The following is a 17,492-nucleotide window of genomic DNA, read 5'->3' as shown; positions in this document are numbered from 1 at the left end:
GTAACCTAATATACACCTGGTTATATGCCATATGTGTTCATTTTCCTATTATCTACAGATATTTCATGATCATTCCACACCTATAATGCTCAGGTAACATAATATACACCTGGTTATATGCCATATGCGTTCATTCTCCTATTATCTACAGATATTTCATGATCATTCCACACCTATAATGCTCAGGTAACATAATATACACCTGGTTATATGCCATATGCATTCATTTTCCTATTATCTACAGATATTTCATAATCATTCCACACCTATAATGCTCAGGTAACATAATATACACCTGGTTATATGGCATATGCGTTCATTCTATTATTATCTACAGATATTTCATGATCATTCCACACCTATAATGCTCAGGTAACATAATATACACATGGTTATATGCCATATGCATTCATTCTCCTATTATCTACAGATATTTCATGATCATTCCACACCTATAATGCTCAGGTAACATAATATACACCTGGTTATATGCCATATGCATTCATTTTCCTATTATCTACAGATATTTCATAATCATTCCACACCTATAATGCTCACGTAACATAATATACATCTGGTTATATGCCATATGCATTCATTCTCCTATTATCTACAGATATTTTATGATCATTCCACACCTATAATGCTCAGGTAACATAATATACACCTGGTTATATGCCATATGCATTCATTTTCCTATTATCTACAGATATTTCATGATCATTCCACACCTATAATGCTCAAGTGACATATTATACACCTGGTTATATGCCATATGCATTCATTCTCCTATTATCTACATATATTTCATAATCATTCCACACCTATAATGCTCAGGTAACATAATATACACCTGGTTATATGCTATATGCATTCATTCTCCTATTATCTTTAGATATTTCATGATCATTCCACACCTATAATGCTCAGGTAACATAATATACACCTGGTTATATGTCATATGCATTCATTCTCCTATTATCTACAGATATTTTATGATCATTCCACACCTATAATGCTCAGGTAACAGAATATACACCTGGTTATATGCCATATGCATTCATTCTCCTATTATCTTTAGATATTTCATAATCATTCCACACCTATAATGCTCAGGTAACATAATATACACCTGGTTATATGTCATATGCATTCATTCTCCTATTATCTACAGATATTTTATGATCATTCCACACCTATAATGCTCAGGTAACATAATATACACCTGGTTATATGGCATATGCATTCATTCTCCTATTATCTACAGATATTTTATGATCATTCCACACCTATAATGCTCAGGTAACATAATATACACCTGGTTATATGCCATATGCATTCATTCTCCTATTATCTACAGATATTTTATGATCATTCCACACCTATAATGCTCAGGTAACATAATATACACCTGGTTATATGCCATATGCATTCATTCTCCTATTATCTACAGATATTTTATGATCATTCCACACCTATAATGCTCAGGTAACATAATATACACCTGGTTATATGCCATATGCATTCATTCTCCTATTATCTACAGATATTTTATGATCATTCCACACCTATAATGCTCAGGTAACATAATATACACCTGGTTATATGCCATATGCATTCATTCTCCTATTATCTACAGATATTTCATGTTCATTCCACACCTATAATGCTCAGGTAACATAATATACACCTGGTTATATGCCATATGCGTTCATTCTCCTATTATGTACAGATATTTCATGTTCATTCCACACCTATAATGCTCAGGTAACATAATATACACCTGGTTATATGCCATATGCATTCATTCTCCTATTATCTACAGACATTTCATAATCATTCCACACCTATAATGCTCAGGTAACATAATATACACCTGGTTATATGCCATATGCGTTCATTCTCCTATTATCTACAGATATTTCATGTTCATTCCACACCTATAATGCTCAGGTAACATAATTTACACCAGGTTATATGCCATATGCATTCATTCTCCTATTATCTACAGACATTTCATGATCATTCCACACCTATAATGCTCAGGTAACATAATATACACCTGGTTATATGCCATATGCATTCATTCTCCTATTATCTACAGATATTTTATGATCATTCCACACCTATAATGCTCAGGTAACATAATATACACCTGGTTATATGCCATATGCATTCATTCTCCTATTATCTACAGATATTTCATGTTCATTCCACACCTATAATTCTCAGGTAACATAATATACACCTGGTTATATGCCATATGCATTCATTCTCCTATTATCTACAGATATTTTATGATCATTCCACACCTATAATGCTCAGGTAACATAATATACACCTGGTTATATGCCATATGCATTCATTCTCCTATTATCTACAGACATTTCATAATCATTCCACAGCTATAATGCTCAGGTAACATAATATACACCTGGTTATATGTCATATGCATTCATTCTCCTATTATCTACAGATATTTTATGATCATTCCACACCTATAATGCTCAGGTAACATAATATACACCTGGTTATATGCCATATGCATTCATTCTCCTATTATCTACAGATATTTTATGATCATTCCACACCTATAATGCTCAGGTAACATAATATACACCTGGTTATATGCCATATGCGTTCATTCTCCTATTATCTACAGATATTTCATGTTCATTCCACACCTATAATGCTCAGGTAACATGATATACACCTGGTTATATGCCATATGCGTTCATTCTCCTATTATGTACAGATATTTCATGTTCATTCCACACCTATAATGCTCAGGTAACATAATTTACACCAGGTTATATGCCATATGCATTCATTCTCCTATTATCTACAGACATTTCATAATCATTCCACACCTATAATGCTCAGGTAACATAATATACACCTGGTTATATGCCATATGCATTCATTCTCCTATTATCTACAGATATTTTATGATCATTCCACACCTATAATGCTCAGGTAACATAATATACACCTGGTTATATGCCATATGCATTCATTCTGCTATTATCTACAGATATTTTATGATCATTCCACACCTATAATGCTCAGGTAACATAATATACACCTGGTTATATGCCATATGCATTCATTCTCCTATTATCTACAGATATTTTATGATCATTCCACACCTATAATGCTCAGGTAACATAATATACACCTGGTTATATGCAATATGCATTCATTCTCCTATTATCTACAGACATTTCATGATCATTCCACACCTATAATGCTCAGGTAACATAATATACACCTGGTTATATGCCATATGCATTCATTCTCCTATTATCTACAGACATTTCATAATCATTCCACAGCTATAATGCTCAGGTAACATAATATACACCTGGTTATATGTCATATGCATTCATTCTCCTATTATCTACAGATATTTTATGATCATTCCACACCTATAATGCTCAGGTAACATAATATACACCTGGTTATATGCCATATGCATTCATTCTCCTATTATCTACAGATATTTCATGTTCATTCCACACCTATAATGCTCAGGTAACATAATATACACCTGGTTATATGCCATATGCATTCATTCTCCTATTATCTACAGATATTTTATGATCATTCCACACCTATAATGCTCAGGTAACATAATATACACCTGGTTATATGCCACATGCATTCATTCTCCTATTATCTACAGACATTTCATAATCATTCCACAGCTATAATGCTCAGGTAACATAATATACACCTGGTTATATGTCATATGCATTCATTCTCCTATTATCTACAGATATTTTATGATCATTCCACACCTATAATGCTCAGGTAACATAATATACACCTGGTTATATGCCATATGCATTCATTCTCCTATTATCTACAGATATTTCATGTTCATTCCACACCTATAATGCTCAGGTAACATAATATACACCTGGTTATATGCCATATGCGTTCATTCTCCTATTATGTACAGATATTTCATGTTCATTCCACACCTATAATGCTCAGGTAACATAATATACACCTGGTTATATGCCATATGCATTCATTCTCCTATTATCTACAGACATTTCATAATCATTCCACACCTATAATGCTCAGGTAACATAATATACACCTGGTTATATGCCATATGCATTCATTCTCCTATTATCTACAGACATTTCATAATCATTCCACAGCTATAATGCTCAGGTAACATAATATACACCTGGTTATATGTCATATGCATTCATTCTCCTATTATCTACAGATATTTTATGATCATTCCACACCTATAATGCTCAGGTAACATAATATACACCTGGTTATATGCCATATGCATTCATTCTCCTATTATCTACAGACATTTCATAATCATTCCACAGCTATAATGCTCAGGTAACATAATATACACCTGGTTATATGTCATATGCATTCATTCTCCTATTATCTACAGATATTTTATGATCATTCCACACCTATAATGCTCAGGTAACATAATATACACCTGGTTATATGCCATATGCATTCATTCTCCTATTATCTACAGATATTTCATGTTCATTCCACACCTATAATGCTCAGGTAACATAATATACACCTGGTTATATGCCATATGCGTTCATTCTCCTATTATCTACAGATATTTTATGATCATTCCACACCTATAATGCTCAGGTAACATAATATACACCTGGTTATATGCCATATGCGTTCATTCTCCTATTATCTACAGATATTTCATGTTCATTCCACACCTATAATGCTCAGGTAACATAATATACACCTGGTTATATGCCATATGCATTCATTCTCCTATTATCTACAGATATTTCATGTTCATTCCAGACCTATAATGCTCAGGTAACATAATATACACCTGGTTATATGGCATATGTGTTCATTCTCCTATTATCTACAGATATTTCATGATCATTCCACACCTATAATGCTCAGGTAACATAATATACACCTGGTTATATGCCGTATGCGTTCATTCTCCTATTATCTACAGATATTTCATGATCATTCCACACCTATAATGCTCAGGTAACATAATATACACCTGGTTATATGCCATATGCGTTCATTCTCCTATTATGTACAGATATTTCATGTTCATTCCACACCTATAATGCTCAGGTAACATAATATACACCTGGTTATATGCCATATGCATTCATTCTCCTATTATCTACAGACATTTCATAATCATTCCACACCTATAATGCTCAGGTAACATAATATACGCCTGGTTATATGCCATATGCGTTCATTCTCCTATTATGTACAGATATTTCATGTTCATTCCACACCTATAATGCTCAGGTAACATAATATACATCTGGTTATATGCCATATGCATTCATTCTCCTATTATCTACAGACATTTCATAATCATTCCACACCTATAATGCTCAGGTAACATAATATACATCTGGTTATATGCCATATGCATTCATTCTCCTATTATCTACAGACATTTCATAATCATTCCACACCTATAATGCTCAGGTAACATAATATACACCTGGTTATATGCCATATGCATTCATTCTCCTATTATCTACAGACATTTCATAATCATTCCACACCTATAATGCTCAGGTAACATAATATACATCTGGTTATATGCCATATGCATTCATTCTCCTATTATCTACAGATATTTCATGATCATTCCATGTCTAACTTGCCTAAGAAACCTTTACTACATCTACATAATATACACCTAATATGTTATTATCTTCATTCTTTTTATTTATTCCTTTTCATCATTCTTTTTAGTATGTCCCTACCAGGACTATATCAGAACTGATCCTCCCAGTGCCAAACAGCAACCATTGATAAAGGCAGACCAGATCCAAGATGGTGCTTAATTAGCATTGCCTGTGGAAAGGGGTGAGGTAACTGAATCTGAACAGCTACCAACAGGGGGAATACAAAGCAAACCAAAATCAGGCGTGCATGGCATGGTGGTGACCGGCCACCAGAATTTGTAGCATAACTACGACCAAACCGAGAGAGAGGGGAGCCAGCACGATCTGAAATTGGCATGCGATGTTGCAGTGTGTAAACCCAGCTTAAAGGGGTCTCAATGCCCTTGTGACTATCCCTGGCCTCATTAGCACATAAATGATCTTTAGAAATACTTTTTCTAAAGATCTCTTTATCTATGCTAGTGTATACAGGGACAGATAGACAGATTAGCAATATGCACCCAGGACTGCTTGTGGTTCTGGGTGCATATTGCACCTGACAGGATCCCCTAAAGGTACCGTCACACTAAGCAACATCGCTGCTGATGCACAACTTGCTAGCAATGTTGCTTAGTGTGACATCCAGCAACAACCTGGCCCCTGCTGTGAGGTCGTTGGTTGTTGCTGAATGTCCTGGGCCATTTTTTAGTTGTTGCTCTCCCGCTGTGAAGCACACATCGCTGTGTGTAAAGGTCCAGTCACACTAAGCAACTTACCAGCGATCCCAACAACGATAGGGATCGCTGGTAAGTTGCTAGGAGGTTGCTGGTGAGCTGTCACACTGCGACGCTCCAGCGATCCCACCAGCAACCTGACCTGGCAGGGATCGCTGGAGCGTGGCTACACGAGTTGCTGGTGAGCTCACCAGCAACCAGTGACCAGCCCCCAGTCTCCTAGTTACAGCACACATCAGGTTAATTAACCCGATGTGTGCTGCAACTAAATGTGCACAGAGCAGGGAGCAGCGCACAATGCTTAGCGCTGGCTCCTTGCTCTCCTAGTTACAGCACACATCGGGTTAATTACCTGATGTGTGCTGCAGCTACATGTGCACAGAGCAGGGAGCAGCGCACAATGCTTAGTGCTGGCTCCTTGCTCTCCTAGTTACAGCACACATCGGGTTAATTACCTGATGTGTGCTGCAGCTACATGTGCACAGAGCAGGAGCCGGCACTGACAGTGAGAGCGGAGGAGGCTGGTATCAAAGGTAAATATCGGGTAACCAAGGACAGGGCTTCTTGGTTACCCGATGTTTACATTGGTTACCAGCCTCAGCAGAAGCTGGCTCCCTGCTCACTGCACATTAGTTGTTGCTGTCTCGCTGTCACACACAGCGATCTGTGCTTCACAGCAGGACAGCAACAACTAAAAAATGGCCCAGGACATTCAGCAACAACCAACGACCTCACAGCAGGGGCCAGGTTGTTGCTGGATGTCACACACAGCAACATCGCTAGCAACGTCACAAAAGTTGTTCGTTACCAGCGATGTTGCTAGCGATGTTGCTTAGTGTGACGGGGCCTTAACAGCGACAGAGCAACAACTAAATGTGCAGGCAGCAGGAGCCGGCTTCTGAGGACGCTGGTAACCAATGTAAATATCGGGTAACCAAGAAGCTCTTACCTTGGTTACCCGATATTTACCTTTGTTACCAGCCTCCGCCGCTCTCAGCTGTCAGTGCCGGCTCCTGCTCTGTGCACATGTAGCTGCAATACACATCGGGTAATTAACCCCATGTGTACTGTAGCTAGGAGAGCAGGGACCCAGTGCTAAGCAGTGTGCGTGGCTCCCTGCTCTGTGCACATGTAGCTGCAGTACACATCGGGTAATTAACCCCATGTGTACTGTAGCTAGGAGAGCAGGGAGCCAGCGCTAAGCAGTGTGCGTGGCTCCCTGCTCTGTGCACATGTAGCTGCAGTACACATCGGGTAATTAACCCCATGTGTACTGTAGCTAGGAGAGCAGGGAGCCAGCGCTAAGGAGTGTGCGCGGCTCCCTGCTCTGTGCACATGTAGCTGCAGTACACATCGGGTAATTAACCCCATGTGTACTGTAGCTAGGAGAGCAGGGAGCCAGCGCTAAGCAATGTGCGCGGCTCCCTGCTCTCTGCACATGTAGCTGCAGTACACATCGGGTAATTAACCCCATGTGTACTGTGGCTAGGTGTGCGCTGGTAACCAAGGTAAATATCGGGTTGGTTACCCGATATTTACCTTAGTTACCAAGCGCAGCATGCTTCCACGTGTAGCGACGCTCCAGCGATCCCTATCCCCAGGTCAGGTTGCTGGTGGGATCGCTGGAGCGTCGCTTAGTGTGACATCTGACCAGCGACCTCCTAGCAACACACCAGCGATCCCTATCCGGTTGTATCGTTGTTGGGATCGCTGGTAAGTTGTTAGTGTGACTGGGCCTTAAGTCCCTGCGTGCACTAGAAAATTGAATTTTCTTAAGAAAATTCCATACCCTCTGAAAGATTATTGCACCCGAAAACCGCATGCAGTTTTACCGCGGTTTTGCTGCGGCTTTTCCACGGGTTGTTCCCTGTGGTTTTTGACCATTATCTATGAAAAGTGACATGTACCGTATTTTTCGCTTTATAAGACGCACTTTTGTTCCCCCAAATTTTGGGGGAAAGTAGGGGGTGCGTCTTATAAACCGAATATACGGATTATATACTGCAGGGTCCAGGGGAGGTGGGGGCCGCTCTGGAGCGGTGCTGGGGGCTGCTGGGGGGGCTGGTGAAGCTGAGGGAGGGAATCTTTGATCTCCTGCTCCGGCTCATATAATATGCAAAGCCGCTGTTCATAGCTGTGGTGCTGAAATCGCACCGCGGCGATGGGCTGTGGGAGCGGCGCATATTATACCTGCCTGCGCCCCTTTGATCGCACATGCACCCCTGTGTTAGCTATGGCCCCCATGCTGCTGCCCATAGTAAAATAAAAAAACTCTTTACTTACCCCCTCCAGCGTGTCTCCCTCCTGGTGCTGTGATCAGGCACGCAGAGATTTCACTCTGCTGTGCCGATCACATGACCAGACCTTGAACCAGGAAATGCAGGCAGGAGGCCGGAGCTCAACCCTGAGGAGGGGGACACGAGGGAGCACAGTGCTGGAGAAGGTAAGGAAAGAGTTTATTTTACTAAAAGCAGCAGCCTGGGGGCGATATCTAACACAGGGGGGCCCGTGTGTGTCAGCCACAGGGGGGCCCATGTGTGTCAGCTACAGGGGGGGGCCGTGTGTGTCAGCCACAGGGGGGGCCGTGTGTGTCAGCCACAGGGGGGGCCGTGTGTGTCAGCCACAGGGGGGGCCGTGTGTGTCAGCCACAGGGGGGGCCGTGTGTGTCAGCCACAGGGGGGGCCGTGTGTGTCAGCCACAGGGGGCTATATTCAATATAAGATGGCCATATCCAGATGAAGGGGGCTAATTTTAGGATGGGGGGCTATGAGGGACATATACCCTATATGATTTGTTAGACGGACACTAGCATTATAAGACGGACCCCATTTATTAAAAAAAAAAATTCTCTATTCCTTCACCAAATTTGGGGGTGCGTCTTATAATCCGGTGCGTCTTATAAAGCGAAAAATACGGTAATTCCTTTTGCTGCAGAAAACATGCAGCAAAAACTGTAAGTGAAAAAAAACGCAGTGTGCTCACAGCATATTTTTTTCACCATAGGTTTTGCTGGGGAAGGACTGCATCAAGGTTAAGAACATTTTCTGCGGCAATTGATACAGCAAAACCTCGGTAAAAAACGCAGCGTGCACACAGGGCCTTAGAGTGTTTTTCTCTGAAAAGCCACATCATTTCACAGTCAAACATGCCTGGCTGCTTGTAGAATGTGTGTACAAAACTTTAAAGGGAACCAATCACCAGGATTTTCGTATATAACCTAAAGCAAGTGCTGTACTGGCACTATCAGGCTGATTCTCTACATACCTTTAGTGGTTAGCTTTGATATTAAGGTTTTGAAATCCAAGAAAGTAAGGTTTATTAAATCGTCAGCTTCTTGAGTGACAGCAGCTGAAGATCAGATAATATCTGGGGGGGGTATTCAGAGTTATCCCCTGTTAGAATTAGCATAAGTATTATACAATCAATTTAATTTTTCACTTGCAGGACCTATGTGAAGTCATACCCATGTGACCAGAAGGGGCTGGGCCTCAGCCATCAGAAATATGGGGCTTGTGGTATAAGCTTTGTTGGCTGAGGCCCCGCCCATTCTGGTCACATGGGTATGACCTCAGTACAGGTCCTGCAAGTGAAAAATTAAATCGATTTTTATAATAATTATGCTAATTCTAACAGGGGGAGGGGATAAGTATGAATACCTTCCCAGCTGTTAATCTGATCCTCAGCTGCTGTCACTCAAAAATCTGATGATTTTATAAACTTTAGGTTTTGAAATCCAAGAAAGTAAACATCCCAGCTGACACCTAAAGTTATGCATAGAATCAACCTGATAGTGCCAGTATGGTTATATCTAACCCTTTAATGTCCAATTCTTTTATGTGAGTTTCACAATACATTTTAGATTCCATGGAGGAGAATAAAAGTATTCTGCCAAAACCTCAGAGGAGCCATTAAAGGGAACCTGTCATCAGAAATTTAGCTATAAACCTAAAAGTTTCCCCCTGTGCAGCTCCTGGGCTGCATTCTAGCAAGGTTCCTGTACTTTTTGTGGCCCCTTGGCCACACCTGCACCTCGGGCGCAGTGGGCGGTGTCCTGATGGATGAAATGCAGCGTGGGTTGACGGCGTCAATGTGCTGGAGGAACAGCAACGGTCAGCAGAGAGCCCGCCCCCATGGACAATTTACAAAATTTACATAGCAAAAGGTACAAGTTTATAAAGTATTTAATTTGGTTTAAAAGGGGCCACAAAAAGTACAGGAACCTTGCTAGAATGCAGCCCAGGAGCTGCAGAGGGGGAAACTTTTAGGTTTATAGCTACATTTCTGATGACAGGTTTCCTTTAAATACAATGAGGCAAATGGAGTTCAAAGTTTAAAACTATGAACTCAACTTGACCTTTTTCTGACAGTCTTTCATTCATGCCAGACACAGTAGAGCAATAGATTATATACTACAGGCAGTCACCGATTTACATTCGTAACCATAAGTCGGATATTTGTAAGATGCAGACAAAATTAATACCTCATCATTCATCACTAGCCTCTTCACTACAGGCCAGGACTTTGGGACGCGATTAGTCGTCGGAGGTCATTGTGTATTGTAAGGTTGCAGCATGTCAAAATGTGTGCCACGACCAAATAATGCGCAGTCACCTCTAAGGCCTGGATGTGGCCAGAAGTTCTCACCTATAGAGAAGAGGCCATAGATTTCGTGCTTGACGGCGAAGAAGAGGGCGAGGTTGCCAGAGAGGTGAATGATAAGTAAAAAGTATCTCTCTGGCTGCCCTGTAGCTCAGTCCTGGTCTTCTTTCCACTGTTGTACTTCGTATCTCCGGCTGCTATATAAGCCAAGGCTTTAGGCGCTAGACATGCCTCAGAGGTCAATTTACGTATAAAGCCACAGCACATGTCCTGACATCGCAACCTTACAACATGCAGTGACCTACATGGCCAGGACTTGCCCATACGTCCTGGACTGTAATGTAGAGTCTGGAGATGAGGCACCGAAGCATGGAAAAAAAATACCATGTAGCGAGGCAGCCAGAGTGGTCTGCAATGAGGGGCGAATACTTTTCCCAACTTGCATAAAAAAAATCAGATTCTGACCAAACCTACTGACCCTATCTAGTTAATAACCTGGGGACTGCCAGTATTGTGTCTTGAGTAAAAAACACACTGCTGGAAAAAAGGTTAAAGGGAACCTGTCAGGTCACATATGCCTTGTAAGCTACAAGCAGGGTGATGTGTTTCCTAAAAACCACTTCCTACCCATCCCTGTGTTGTAATATTGTGTAAAATGAATTTATTAAAAAAGTTTTCTAGGGCTGCTTTCACATCAGCGTTTTTTTGACTGACTGCAAAAAAAACCCGCAAAACGCATGTGACTTGATCCTTGACAAATGCGTTGTCATTTCAATGCATTTTCAATGGAATCACATTAAGATGCGTTTGTATGCATTTACATGCGTCATATACTGGATCCGTTGTTTTGCATTTTTTTACCTTGTTTCAAAAACGCTACGGCTGCTTTCACACATCCGGTTTTTGCTGTCAGGCACAATCCGGCGAAAAAACTGATGCGACGGATCTGGCGAAAAACTGATCCGTCACATCAGTTTTTTCCATGCGTTCCTTCTGTTTTATGATGGATCCGTTGTGATACTGAGCATTCTCAGTTCAAAAAATCGGATCCGTCATTGGATTCTGTCATATGCCAGATGACGACGGATCAGTCGCCCATAAGTGGGCTTTACACACTACGATATATCTAACGAGATGTTGGCGGGGTCACGTCGTAAGTGACGCACATCCGGCCTCGTTAGTGATATCGTAGCGTGTGACAGCTATGAACGAGCAGAAATACTCACCTTCTTGTTCATCGCTGACACGTCGCTCATTTTCTAAAAATCGCACGTCCTGTTGTTCATCGTACCCGGGGCAGCACACATCGCTCCGTGTGACACCCCGGGAATGATGAACACAGCTTACTTGGGGCCGCCGGCAATGCTGAAGGAAGGAGGTGGGCTGTTTACGTCTCGCTTATCTCCGCCCCTCCGCTTCTATTGGCAGGCCGTTGTGTGACGTCGCTGTGACGCCGAACGTCCCTCCTCCTTCAGGAAGTGGATGTTCGCCACCCACAGCGAGGTCGTTTGGAAGGTAAGTACATGTGACGGGGGGTTGAAACATTGTGCGACACGGGCAAGAAATTGCCCGTGCCGCACAAACGATGGGGGCGGGTGCGATCGCAAATGTGATTGCACGAGAAATTGTAAGGTGTAAAGCAGCCTATAGGCTTCCATTATACAACATGCCTGACGGCACCAGAGACAAAAACATTCCATGCTGCGTCCTTTCCGGCAGCTGGACGAAGAAATTTTGCCGGATCTGGCGGACACCGCATGCAACGCATGGCCATTCGGCGCCAATACAAGTCAATGGGGAATAAAGCGGATCCGGCGACAGATCAGATTTATACGCATTTCGCCGTATTGTGCCTGATGCAAAAAATGTGTGAAAGAGGCCTACTTGTAGCGTTTTTGTCCTGCGTCCAAACACTGCATGTTACTGGATCCTGAGTGAACTGCACAGAAACGCATGTGAACAATGTTATCCTAATAGAAAGGATCCTGTTTGCTGTACTGAGTATGCCCAGAAAGCAGCCAGTTGTACAGCCTCTCTCTATCTCTCTCATTGTCCACTTCCACTGACTCCTGGTCACATGACTCCAATGCCACAACAGTTAATCAACAGGATCCAGTCACATGCGGTTTGCGGTTTTTTTTTTTATGTCCTTCAAAAAAACGAGGATGTGAAACCAGCCTAACTCACTTGTTCCCTATGTAAATGAGCAGAGAGACTAGTCCCCAGGGTGTTGCTTCGCCTCGTCTAGTTTGCCTTCTTTCCGTGGTATCACACCCCTGTGGGTGTTATACCATGGATTTACATGAGTGACGTCACCGTCAGCTCCTGGGGATCCTGCGCGCTTCTCATTTGCGTAGCCTTCTAGTCGGGTGTATGCTTATCGGCTTCACAAGCGCACTGCGCATGATCTTAGGGTTCCTGCACTCCCGACCATGCGCAGAGCGCGTCTAAAGCCGACAAGCAAAGACCCGGTTAAGAATTCTTATGACATGAACTCAACAGCCTGATAGTTACATACAGTTGTGCTCAAAAGTTTACATACCTTGGCAGATTTTTTTGCTTTCTTGGCCTTTTTTCAGACAATATGAATGATAACACAAAAACGTTTTTTCCACTCATGGCTAGTGGTTGGGTGAAGCCTTTTATTGTCAAACTACTATGTTTTCTCTGTTTATATCTTAATCACAACCAAAACCATCCAAATTACCCTTATCGAAAGTTCATATACCCCAGTTCTTAATACTGTGTATTGCCCCCTCTAACATCAATGACAGCTTGAAGCCTTTTGTGGTAGTTGTAGATGAGGCTCTTTATTTTATGAGATGGTAAAGCTGCTTATTCTTCTTGGCAAAAAGCCTCCAGTTCCTGTAAATTCCTGGCCTTTCTTGCATGAACTGCATGCTTGAGTTCTCCCCAGAGTGGCTGAATGATCTTGAGGTCAGGAGACTGAGATGGCCACTCCAGAACCTTCACTTTGTTCTGCTGTAGCCAATGACAGGTCGACTTGGCCTTTTAATTTGTATCGTTGTCATGTTGAAATATCCAAGTACGTCTCATGTGCAGCTTCCAGGCTGATGAATGTAAATTTGCCACCAGTATTTGCTGATAACGTGCTGCATTCATCTTTTCTTCAACTTTGACCAAGTTTCCTATGCCTTTGTAGCTCACACATCCCCCACATCATCAACGATCCACTTCCATGCTTTACAGTTGGAATGATGTTCCTTTCATCATAGGCTTTGTGGACACCTCTCCAAATGTAACGTTTATGGTTCTGGCCAAAAAGTTTGATTTTGGTCTCATCACTCCAAACTACCGTATTTTTTGGACTTTAAGACGCACCGGACCATAAGACGCACCCTGGTTTTAGAGGAGGAAAATAAAATTTTAAGCAAAAAATGTGGTCATGACACACTGTTATGGGGCGAAGATCTGCTGCTGACACTGTTATGGAGTAATGTCCCCAAATTTTCTACTAAGGTAACCCATCCTGGTAATGATCCTCCTGCCTTGTATATGATCCCCATCCTGCTAAATACCCCCATCCTGCTAAATACCCCCATCCTGCTAAATACCCCCATCCTGCTAAATACCCCCATTCTTATATCTATCCCCATCCTTATATGTATCCCCATCCTGCTATATACCCCATCCTACCATATACCCCATCCTGCTATATGGCCTGTTTCCTATGGCACAGAAAAAAAATAAACATTTATACTCTTCTTTCCTCACTTCCTGCAGCATTGATCATCTTCCTCTCTGTGTCAGCACCGCTGACCTGTGTGGAGCTGTTCCCCTGCAGCATCGCGATGTCCTCTGGTTTGTCGCCCGCTGATGTGTGTGGAGAGCGGTGAGCACAGGGATGACGTCATCGCTGTGCTCACCGCTCTCTAAACAGATTAGCTGGCCGGCAGACAGGAGGACATCGCGATGCTGCAGGGAACGGTGAGTATACCGTAATATTCACTGCCCCCCGTGCTGATGCTAATACGTGGGTGGCAGTGAATACAGCAGCACATGATCACTGCAGGCTGTAGTTGCCAGGGGTGATCATGCGGAACGGCTGTTTACTATGCACGCACCCCCCCCCGCCCACCTGTCAGCGCCGGCTTCAGTGCTGAGAGATGATGGGTGGGAGGATGGGCGTGCATATGAAATGAGCAGGCCCACGTGGTCACGTCAAGTGCTGCTACATCCTGCTTGTGCCGCCGATGACCCGCTCCACCCTCATTGCCTGCAACCCTACATTCATACTATAAGACGCACCCTCCACTTTCCCCCAACATTTGAGGGAAAAAAGTGCATCTTATATTCCGAAAAATACGGTACCTTGTTCCAGAAGTTTTGATCCTAGTCTCTGTGCTATTTGGCATATTGTAGGCGAGATACTTTGTGGCATTTGCACAGTAATGGCTTTCTTCTGGCAACTCGATAATGCAGCCCATTTTTCTTCAAGTGCCTTCTTATTGTGCATATTGAAACAGCCACACCGCTAGTTTTCAGTGAGTCGTGTATTTCAGCTGATGTTATTTGTGGGTTTTTCTTTGCATCCTGAACAATTCTCCTGGCAGTTGTGGCCAAAATTTTTGTTGGACTATCTGATCTTGGTTTGGTTCTTACAGAGCCCCTGATTTTCCATTTGCTACAGTTTGAACATCGCTGACTGGCATTATCAATTCCTTGGATATCTTTTTGTATCCCTTTCCCGTTTTTACAGTTCAACTATATTTTCCCGTAGATCCGTAGAACAATTCTTTTGCTTTTCCCATGACTCACAATCCAGAAACGTCAGTGGCTGAATGAAAGATGCAAGAGTCTGTCTTGATTGCAGAAACTCGCTCACCTTTTATGCACACACACTGCTTACAAGCAAACAGGTCACAGGTGAGCATGTTACCTTTATTAGCCATTCAAACCCATTTGTGTCAACTTCTGTGCATGTTATGAGGCCAAAATTAGCAGGGTAAGGCTGGTTTCACATCAGCGTTTTTATGCCGGGCGGCAGAAAAACGCATGTTGCCGGATCTGTTGTCAGCTCAATGCAATGACAGCGGACTTGCGGCAACATGCGTTTGCATGCGGCTATGTCAGGATCCGGTGAGTTGCAGTTTTTTTACCTTGTAGCAAAAACGCAACATGTTGCGTTTTTCGCCTCCGTTCAAAAACTGCATCTCACCGGATCCTGTACATTGCGGCAGTAGCTGCAATGTATTTCAATGGGCGCCGGATCCGGTTTTCACAGTTGCTGTGAATCTCTACCACAGGATCCAGTAAATTTATACTTGCGTTTGCATGCGTTCAAGTCCAATTCAACAGGATCCGGCAACATGCGTTTTGCGTTTTTGTGCCGCCCGGCAGAAAAACGCTGATGTGAAACCAGCCTACTTGAACAGGGTCATTTGGATGGTTTTGGTTGTCATTATGATTTAAAAAGAGAAAACATAGTAGTTTGACAATAAATTGCTTCACCCAACCACTAACTATGAGTGGGAAAAAAAGATTTTGTGTTACCATTCATATTCTCTGAAAAAAGGCCAAGAAAGCAAAAAATCTGCCGGGGTATGTAAACTTTGAGCACAACTGTATGAGGCTATTGAGCTTAGGTCAGGAGATTCATGGCATGTCCATGCTCGGACTGTGAATGTTGGATGTGTGTAGTCCACCTAAGGACTCATTCATAATTTCAATTTTCATGTACAAGTGCTACTTGTAATAATTTATGAGGCTAGCTTGGAAAATTGCAGAGACATGTCCGATTTTTGATCCTAGAGTCTGATCAAAATTAGCAATGAAGGCCAACGACCCGTGAAAAAAAAAATCGAACCACACTCGAATGACAGAATGCGACCAATTTTCAAAGACTGTCAGAATGGAGAAGGTGAAGAAACTATTTTTTATTTCTGCCTTTAAGAGAAAACCAAATGACACTCAGACCACATGTTGATAAAAGTCTGATCAGATGAGTCGTTTTGGTTTTTTTTATATTTCACTATGTGGAACAATCAAGAGTAAAGCCAGAAAGATTGGCTGACACATCGCTCGTTAGTTATTTGATTTTCCGGAGAAACAACTATTTCATTTTACCGGCCATTAATTAAGGCTATGTGCGCACAGTGCGTTTTTCACAGCGTTTTTGCGCGTTTTTCGGCTGCGTTTTTGGTTTAAAAACTGCATGACTTTGCCTCCCCAGCAAAGTCTGATTTTTCATTTTTTCTGTCCGCACAGTGCAGTTTTGTTTTAGGTGCGTTTTTGTGGTGACTACAAAGATGCAAGCAACCATGTCAATTATTTCTGCGTTTTTGACAGCATTCCTTTCTCGCCTTTTCATTGGGGACACAGACAGTGGGTATTATGGTGTCTCCAGGGGAGGCGTGACACTAGATTTGCAAAAGTGTTAGCTCCTCCCCCCACAGAATATACCCCAGCTAGGCAGGAAACTAGCTCAGTTTTTTTCTAGTGTCAGCAGGGAGGCTGACATGTCTGG

At 42.2% G+C, this 17,492-nt stretch overlaps 1 protein-coding gene across 4 annotated transcripts in view; it reads left to right on the top strand.

Annotated features, from left to right (window-relative positions):
• KANSL3 (KAT8 regulatory NSL complex subunit 3) overlaps positions 1-17,492 on the top strand; it is a 314,370-nt gene that overhangs the window by 93,185 nt on the left and 203,693 nt on the right. Inside the window, exon 3 of one of the 4 annotated variants that reach the window (XM_075346204.1) lies at positions 9,410-9,478. The exons of the other annotated variants lie outside the window; for them this stretch is intronic. The gene's annotated coding sequence lies outside the window, so the exon portion shown is untranslated. The remainder of the gene's footprint in view (positions 1-9,409; positions 9,479-17,492) is intronic. 4 annotated transcript variants of the gene reach the window in all.

Source organism: Anomaloglossus baeobatrachus, chromosome 4, assembly GCF_048569485.1.
Source record: "Anomaloglossus baeobatrachus isolate aAnoBae1 chromosome 4, aAnoBae1.hap1, whole genome shotgun sequence".
In the NCBI taxonomy this organism is placed as follows: domain Eukaryota; kingdom Metazoa; phylum Chordata; class Amphibia; order Anura; family Aromobatidae; genus Anomaloglossus; species Anomaloglossus baeobatrachus.
Note: the sequence above shows the minus strand (reverse complement) of the source record. Positions and strands in the feature narration are given on the sequence as shown.